Consider the following 9,410-nt stretch of genomic DNA (forward strand, 5'->3'; position numbering starts at 1 on the left):
TATATATATATATATATATATATATATATATATATATGTATATTTTTTAGTGAAACTATAAGTATAATTGTCTACTAAATAGAAATGTAAGTATATAACTACTATTATATCAATTATTATCACTAACATTATAGTAATTATAAAAATGGAGTTTTTTACTATAATTATTTGATATTTTATCATGTATTACTCATAAATACCGAACACTTTTTTCCTGGATCTTTCGAATTTAGCTCATTCAAATTCGACATCTGAGGCAAAGTATAAAAATCACATACATATGTCTGCATAATAGCTTTCGCAATATAAAAGTAGATTTTCAATATTGAAAGTAAGCGTAATCCTCGAGACTCAATTCTAAACATAAAAATTTAGCCCACTGTAATGAGGTTCTGAAGGAGGTTGCGCGCTAAGATTAAGCATGTCAGCGATCCTCAAATTGAGGACGTCGCGGAATAAACATTTCGCGAATTACGGACACTTGTGGTGTTATAGGTTTTTAGTGATTCAGGTGTATTTTGCGCAGCCATCTGCGCCCGCAGGACGAATCCAAGTATCGCAGGAATTAATTAAACATAGACAATGTGGGTCAATCGCGTTGGTTTGGACCGGTGCGTGCAAAGTATAAATTAATCAGGGCGCAATCGACAAGTTAGGCAATTTCTTGACTGTGATCTTGCGGTATGGTTATTCTTTTTATCGCCATTAAAAGCGAGTTCGACTAAGCGGGATCGGCAGCTGATTATCGTCGAGCGCACCTGGCGTCGCGAAGACAACCGCGTTCTCGGACCGGCGTGGCGCCAAGGTTCATTTCTTGACGAGCCGTAGTTCGAGGTGAAAACCGCTCCGGTATACAATCGCGGTGAAATTCTCTGCGTGCGAGCATAGAGTATCAATTATCGCAGCGAAAAGAAAATAGAAGAAAGGCTAATCCAAGGTATATAGCGGAAGCAGCAACGCTCGTTGCGTTTTATTATCATCGCAGGCCGCAATTCTCACCGCGACATTGTCGACAATGAAATCGAACTTTCTTTAATTGAATATATTCTGCGAGACTACATTTCTTTAACCTCGTTTCTATAACGCGCCCGATCATCTTTCTCGGATCAATTTTTTCAAATTGCTGCGCTGTGTGTTGCGCTTTAGCGCATTTAAATCGCCATTCGGCTTCGCGGAGGTATGAATGATCGCCGTTTACAGGATCGTAAATTGTGGCCACTCGAAATATGCTAATAAGACAACACCTTAATAAAAATTTCCGTAGCTCGGAATGAACCTGCCATTTGCATATGTCATCGATAATAACTTTATGATTAGCCCGTAGAATTTTACGAGGAGTGTCGCGAAAAGGCGAGCCAAGCAGCAGCTTGGTCATAATTTTATTCTAATATTATATAATATTTTAATATGTGAAATTTAGCGTTATTTTGCTTTCTCGATTGAATTATTAGATATAAATTGAGATAAAAATCAAATACTTCCGAAAATAAAAAATTTAGCTTCGTCACAGAAAGAACAATTTCATTGAAATATTTAAAAATCTAGCTAGATAATCTGATCTGAAAAACAATTTTGTACCATCAAAATAATTATGCAGGATGCTTAAACTACATATTACAGATTTGCTGATTACTAGAATGTTAAAATTTTTCGCAGTAAATTTTCTTAAATATTCTACATAATTATTTTTATGATCCAACAAAATTATTATCAATTCTATCTTTTGCTAAATATGAAGTATCTAGCTAAATTTTTCGCAATAAATTTTTTAACAGTTTTAACATCTTTATAATATAATGCTTGATAATAGCATCAAATTATTAAAATTGGTTGTCAATTTAATTCGATTACTAGTTTTAATTGCGTTTATCGTGCGGAAAAACAATTCGGCGCGCAGTTCGAAAAGACTACAATATCTATGCAAGTACATATATAGTGTATATTAGTAATTCAAGATTGAATTATTTAAAGTGAATGAAGATCCAGTTTCGAATAGGCATTTCAAATTTCTGGTATTGATCTAGCTAAATTTTTAGATACTTTAGCAAAACCGTTACGAACAACTTGTTAGATGAAATGTTAAATACTTATTTAAGATAAAGAGAGAAAATAGATACGCAAGTGCATGAAAATTGTTTTTTTTCTCTTTTCTTTCTCTCTTTTTTGTTTTTTTTTTTTAAATAAAAAGTGAAAACGTTATCATGTGCGAAAAATTTGGAAAGTAAGGGATAAAAATGGTGTAACGACACTGCGTTATGTCGAGGCGCGCTCGACGAGCTGTCGCGGCGCGCTCCAAGTAAAAGTGTGCCAGATTGTATAATCGAACGTGAATAAGCAAAATGTTACGCCATAGCGATTTGGTAACGTCGGGCCCCCTTTCCTCTTACCCCGTCCGAAAGGCACGGCCGTGTTCTCATTGCGGTAGGCACAACGGTCTGCCTGGGCATAGGTAGTTGCGAACGAAAAAAAATTCAACCTGTTAAGAGTAATGCATTTCGATACCGGATATGTATACCGAATTACATCCGGTAACAACAGTAAAGCAATATTTTCTATAAGAGAAATTTTGGTCTCCTCGTACAAGCTGAAACAATTGTCTGACAAGTTAATTTTTCAATTTGATAATTATCAAAATATTTGGTATTTGGAGGAATTTTTTAAAAGAAATTAAGTAAAATTATACTCAGAGAACACTGTAGATTTGCCTTTTAATTTCTAATTAATAGTAATTTAATTTACGTTCTAGCGAATTGATTGATATTTACTTAACTACAATGTTGTGGTCGTTACACCGAGTTGCATCTGTGCAGAAATACAACAATAGATACTTTGAAAAGTTTATACGTTTTATTCTCGAGATGAAATATCTATACATTCAATATTGTAATTAGTGATATTACGGTTCAATAAACTGTAATTTCATGAAATTCTGGTTAGACTAATGGATCTCTCTCGCTTTATGCAACTTTGTTGCGAGTACATCTGCGAGAATTCGCGTGCTGCCAAAACTACATCAAGCGATTTTCCGCAATTTCGCCGGAGCCAATTGGCCATCGGCCTCTTTTATCTAGATCACTGTACCGCGCAAACATTGCGCAACTCGCAGTAAGAGTGAGCGCATATACATAACTTTGTCTATAGGGTGTCGTGCACGAAGCCACTTTCAGCTTTCTTTCTTTTTTGTTCAGTTTGTGATTTTTGCGTTTGTCAAGGAAAAAGCAAATTGCTTTGCTAATTATTCGCAGATTATTGATCCGTTAAATCGATGGCGTGCTTGTTAAAGTCGGATTATTCGGTTAGCTGATCGATAAATCGCTTCGTTCGCAAAGTAGAAAATAATCAGAAGTGTGTTTATCGAGTGAACTGTTTGCCTATCCGCGGTCGACCGCGTTATAGACTTTTTACGCGCCGGGCGCCGGGTATGTACACTACCGGAATAGCGACTTGGGGAAAGAATAGAATAGCACGCCGCTATTTTCGGCCGGATCATCATCGAGCCGCGATTCGTCGTCCATTAGCGCCTCGAGGAACGTGTGAAAGACCCTTCAGGCACGCCGAGAACGAAAATGATGCGCGCGAGATGCGTTGGCAAACCAGCGTGGCACAAATTTTGACGCTGACGGCTTGTCAAGGCGAAAGTGTTACAAGGTTCCGAATAGCGATACGTACAATGTTAACTTGATTCAAAAAAATTTGATTTTCCATGCTAAATTGCCCAACTTCCTTGTGCCCATTCAAATTTTTTATTGCGAAAAATATAAATTTTCAAATTTATTAAAATCCTTGTGAGATATATATGGATTTTACTAATTTTTTTATATATAAATTATATGCACATAAAGCTGCTAAAGAAATACGAATAAAAAATAGTCGAAAGAATAATCAAATTCTTTCTATTTTAATCAGAAAAAGATACAAGTTACGTAACAAATTATATAAATATTTAAAAGGTTTATTACAATATTGCTTTGTTTTCTTTCTTCCTTTGATTCATCATTCATATGTGTATTGTGTCAAGGATAAACCTGATTTTTCATGCGAATATCAATTACATTCTGAAAGTTAACGATTGACGTCAAAGTAGTCTGCGGAATACCATCATACATCTTGATTACCGAGAAGCAGATTCCATCAAAATATTTTCGTCTTTTTTGGGAACAATGACAAATTGTTCAGACACGCGAGACTGCTTTATTCCGATTGAAAGAGGAACCATCATACAGTCGGCAACTTTGTAACTGTTACTGAAAATATAAAGTCGCGTAAAGCAGTTTTAGTATCAATGTAAGTAAGTCTAATTCAAAGTCTTATAATGTTATATTAAAAAGAATAATAAGTAATATCAAGTCCTAAATCTTAGTATTAGAAGAGACTACAAGTATATAATATGAATATTAACACATTCTTCATGTATTACTTTGAACGCGAGTTTTTTTTCGCGATCGAATCCGAGAAAGTGAACGAAAATGAATTTATTCGGATCGCACCATCGAGAGGGATCAGGAATGTCCTGGTTGTCCTAGATCAAGTACTCCTGAGATATTTTTAAAAGATCGCCAGACGCACCAACGTAATTTCAAAGGCGTGGGAAGGGTGATGGTTTTGGAGGAACAAGGAAAAAAGGGGAAGTGGCTTTTTGCTGCGGGAAATCGACAGAAAAAATAGAACGGTGCGAATTCGTCGACGAATAACAGCTTACGAAAGAGCTGGGTGTCAGGCAAAGAGCTCGTAAAAAAAATTTCCGCCTGCAACTCTTCGCTACCACACGAGAAATCACAAAGTAAAAAGCACCGACGAGATACATAGCACAGATATATCGATATTTTGCGTGTTTTTCTGCTTAAATAATTTTTTTATTTATTTCAAACACCAAGTAACACTCCTGAGATTACTTCGTTGAAATATTAAAATATATTAGATGTAGTAAAAAGAAATCCATTATTTTTCCATTCAATTTCATGCAAAAATAATGGATTTCTTTTTATTACACTTAATATATTTATCCGAAAGCGATATGTTTATGTATGTTTTGCTAATACTTGTTTCGATCAGTCAGTATAAAGTACGTAATTTCTGTGTTTTTGAATTTCTGTTTAAAATATATATAATTTATCACACTGATACTTTCCAATAATTGCTAACCGTGTATATTAATATCTACAAAGTTATCAAAAGTTTACGATAATATTGATACGCTAAATACAACTCTATCTTCCTATTTACGCGTATGCTTATCAAATGGTGATTTAATAACATGATTTACGTAATCTTCGCAAAATTATCTTCCGTATTGCGATGTTTACGTTTAGAAAAGCGTGTTATATCAGATATTAGTATCACATGGAGATTCACGTGACGCGTCCGTCATGTGATATACAATCATATGATAGGCTTAAATTTATCTTGATTAACTAAAAGGGAAATAATTAAATTCTAAAAAGTGTATTACTTGTGTTGGATGTTGCATTCCTCGTTGTGTAAAATTGTCGAACGGAAATAATTTTCACAATTATTCGATGTAAATCAAAAGAAAGAAAAAGGAAGAGAGAGAGGAGAGAGAAAGAGAGAATCATTGATACAGCTTATCAGTCACCGTGAGATGCAATACCAAAGTATTTTTCTGTCGCGGTTTACCTTCACGATTAAAATCTTGTTTGATACGAACAATCGATGGCCGATAATAAGATAATACCAGGAAAAGCACATTGCCGTTACCACGAGTGAGATCGATTACTTTTATAACTCCGATATGTGAGAACAAGTGTCTTTAAGCGACGAAAATGAGTCTGAGACGCAACGCGAGTTCACATAAAGTGTTGTTAGTCAATATATGTGTACCGATACTTTTATTTAGAGCGTTCCTCGTTTTATTTTTAGCGCTTTCATACTTCAGTAGTTCTACTGATACATTAAATTTCCTTGATACATTAATTTTCTGAAGGAGATTCTTATCGGTGTCATCACTGTTTTATATCACTCAATGTTTTCTATTCTCTTTTTCTCTTTTATTTTCAATTTAATGATTTGTATCTCAGGGTGGAAAAATAAACATGAAATAGGGCGCAAAAATAATTGAAAATTTTATATATATATATATATTTATATTCTTTACACAAAACGTAAAGTATATCGATGATGATGAGGATACTTGATTCGAGTTTGAAATATTTATGATAACCTTTTTTCTCGAGAAATAAATGTACAAGAGATTTTCAATGTTTAGAAAAAAAATCAGTCCGAATGAAGAGGGAAGAATTTCATGAAGCTGTGCGAGAACGCGTTAATGGCCGTGGAAGGGTCGAGCGTCATAGTGTTATGTAACACGCGCTCGCGAGGCCGCGGCAAGTAAAAATAAAGGAACAAAACGAGTGATGCAGAGTGGATTCTAAGGCTAGAGCAGGTCTAGGTCTAGGTCGACTAGGCGCGGCTTACTCTACGTGTTATGCCTCGATAGAGTCCACTTCCTGATTGAGAGATAGCGCAGAGATAGTACTTCCTTGGTTGAAAACACTGACTATATATCAAACGCGTTTGATTCTAATCGACTTTTTGTTTGATGTTTAATTCATCCATAAATATCACACTATGGGAACAATACACTTAGCATATCCAACCCAATTCGATTACTTATAACTTCACGGAAAGAACGATTTTATTAAAGTACTTAAAATTTAACTACACTATTAAATTTTAATAAATTATTTGTTTAAATAGTGCCAACTAAATATTTACTAAATATAAAGATATATTTATTTGGTACAAGAACCATTAATTTGACTAGCATTTCTTTTTATTGGCTAAATCTTTATTTACTGTAAGTAAATTATATTTAATAGGCACTTTTCAAATAAATATCTATTAAAGTTTAATATATGTTTTCTTCAATACAGAACAGATCTGAAATTAATTTTGTTGGATCATAAAAAAACTTAAATTTTTAGATATTTCAGCAAAAGTGTTCCTTTCATATTTTATAAAAATAAAAATAATGTAAACAATTTCTTTATTTTCAAAATATTAGAATACTAATAGTATCTTATTAGTTATTAAGGAATATATAACGGCCAAACAAATGTACAGTGAATACAAAAAGTAATCGTATAAGGAAATTTTTTACTAAAAAAGCTTCATTTGTAGAAAATAAACATTAATTGGCAATTTTATTTTAAAAAACATATTTTGTTTTAACATAAACAAACGAACTTTGCGTGTATTCCTGATTTTGGGAGTTAAATGTACGAATACTTTTTGAGCGTTCAAACAATACAATTTTTAATTTTCGCTTATTTTTAAAATGATATTTTCCATACTATATATAACTATTCCATACTATAATTAATTATGTCTACATCTTTTAGTATAGATAATTATGAGAAATATACAATCTATTTTATTTTTTATGAATAAATTAATTTTATGAATAAATTAATTATTCAGCAAGAAATCTCTTATTAAATTAGTTGAATCGCTGTCGAATTGGTATCGAAATCATTGTATCGATTTCATTGTTTCGACATCAATTCTATGATTCGTTTCTCGCTGGATAATATTTAGTTTTCAAAAATAAAGTTTTCTTTTTTAATATTTTCTTTGTATGAATACTTTTTGCACTCAGTACTGTATGTATTTTATTAGAAAAAGAAAGTCGGATTAAAGGTTAACCAATTCAGCGCAACAAGAAAGAAAGATTTTGCTTGTTTACTTACTTCCTGTAAAATTGCATTATTTTATGTAAAAAGAAAAATGTGTTTCTTTTGATAGTTTTTTATAGCAAAATGATATTTGTAGACTATTTCTTCGCAGTTTCTTTTTCGAATCTAGCTATACTGAATTATTACTACGCTACTATATCGCATCTATTCGCTCGTATGTGAAAGTGCAGGCGAATTCGCGTTTCCCGAAACAAGTGCACGATTTCACCGCGCGAGGAGAGGAAAAGCGCAGGCGAGAAATGAGACGCTTCGCGGCTGAGTCTAGGTCTAGGTGTAGGTCTAGGTCGACTAGGAAGGGGCGCGGTGATCTACTTCCTACCCGAGGACGACAATCCGACTTTTCTCTCGGAAATATTCGCGCGCGAAATGACGTCGATTACTCGGGCGAAACGCGCGCTGCAGAACAATAGAACCGTATTAGTGCGCTAGTTTCCATTATTATTTCGATTACTTGATTATTTGATTTGTCGAAGGAAAAATGCGTTGTGAGAAATTTCACAAGTAATGTGTTTCGATGAGAATTTTGCCTGTCTTAGATAATCGGTAATTTACCATTTACAATTGATTTACATTTGGTACTTTCGTTTCAATATTTTTCAAGTTTATTACATAATTTGATCGTGAATAAAATTAATTCCGAGACATCTTCGACATAATATATCTTCTCTTTTTGTCCGTAACGTCGACAAAAGCGTGAGTATACTTGGCTCACAGAAATCATCGTCGAGCCGAGCTAATTGCGTTTTAGCATGAAAATCGAAAGTTGTCCAGTGCATTCACACCGGCAACACGTGACATTCTCGTGACTTGCTGATTAATGGCGTCTACGGACTCCGGAAGTGCAAGTATCGGATTTTTTATTGTAGGCCACGGCACATTTCGCAAATTGCACGTGAGGCAGAAAATAACGGATTGCCATAAACGCTACGTCGATTTCGTGGTGGGCGAGCTTCTCGATTCGCGCGCAAGTGAGCTCTTGTTCTCTTTTTTTTTCCTGACCAAACAGATACCGCGTGATGTTAAACTTGAATTTAATTATCCATTTGCAAGACAGATTCTCCTACTCATCGTTACTTACATTCATAATCTCTTATTTACGATTGAATTGTTTTCTCTAATTTCTTATTATAATTACTTAATGTGTTTTGTAACATAATATTGTAAACATAAAGATAATCATAATCTCGATATTTCATCGGCTCGTTAACACTTTTTATTCAAATTATTTTTATTTCAATTCAATTTCTTTATTTCGCCAAAGTTTAGAGTTTTAGAGTTTACGACTCGCTGAATCTCCGCTTCTCGTTGGCGAAGTTTCGCGCGACGCTACGACCATTTCGCATTGATATCGCACGATCCAATAATAAGTGCAAAGTTCCTTTAAATAGCGCCGCTAGCGTTCGTTGAATATTCATAAGAAAGTTAAACCTCCGTGTGGAATTCGTTACGATACCGTGCAAGGAAGGTTACGGAATTAAATAGTTTGGCGTGAATTCATTTTGTGTCCTTCGTATAAATTGAGATTACCATTTGCAAAAATTATTTCTGCATCGCGTGAAATGAAATTTATGCGGATGTCTATTATACATTCAGCATATAAGTGTACAACTTTGCTTCTGCCGTTTTCCTATAGATGGCTTTAGCGGTAAGTGGTGATCGAAATAAATAGATCATAGACGTCATACAATAAACTTGGGC

General features: G+C 34.1%; 1 protein-coding gene across 1 annotated transcript in view; it reads left to right on the forward strand.

Annotated features, from left to right (window-relative positions):
- LOC105620584 (ecdysone-induced protein 74EF) overlaps positions 1-9,410 on the forward strand; it is a 52,559-nt gene that overhangs the window by 4,491 nt on the left and 38,658 nt on the right. The gene's annotated exons all lie outside the window — the stretch shown is intronic.

Source organism: Atta cephalotes (assembly GCF_000143395.1).
Source record: "Atta cephalotes unplaced genomic scaffold scaffold00027, whole genome shotgun sequence".
Taxonomy (NCBI): domain Eukaryota; kingdom Metazoa; phylum Arthropoda; class Insecta; order Hymenoptera; family Formicidae; genus Atta; species Atta cephalotes.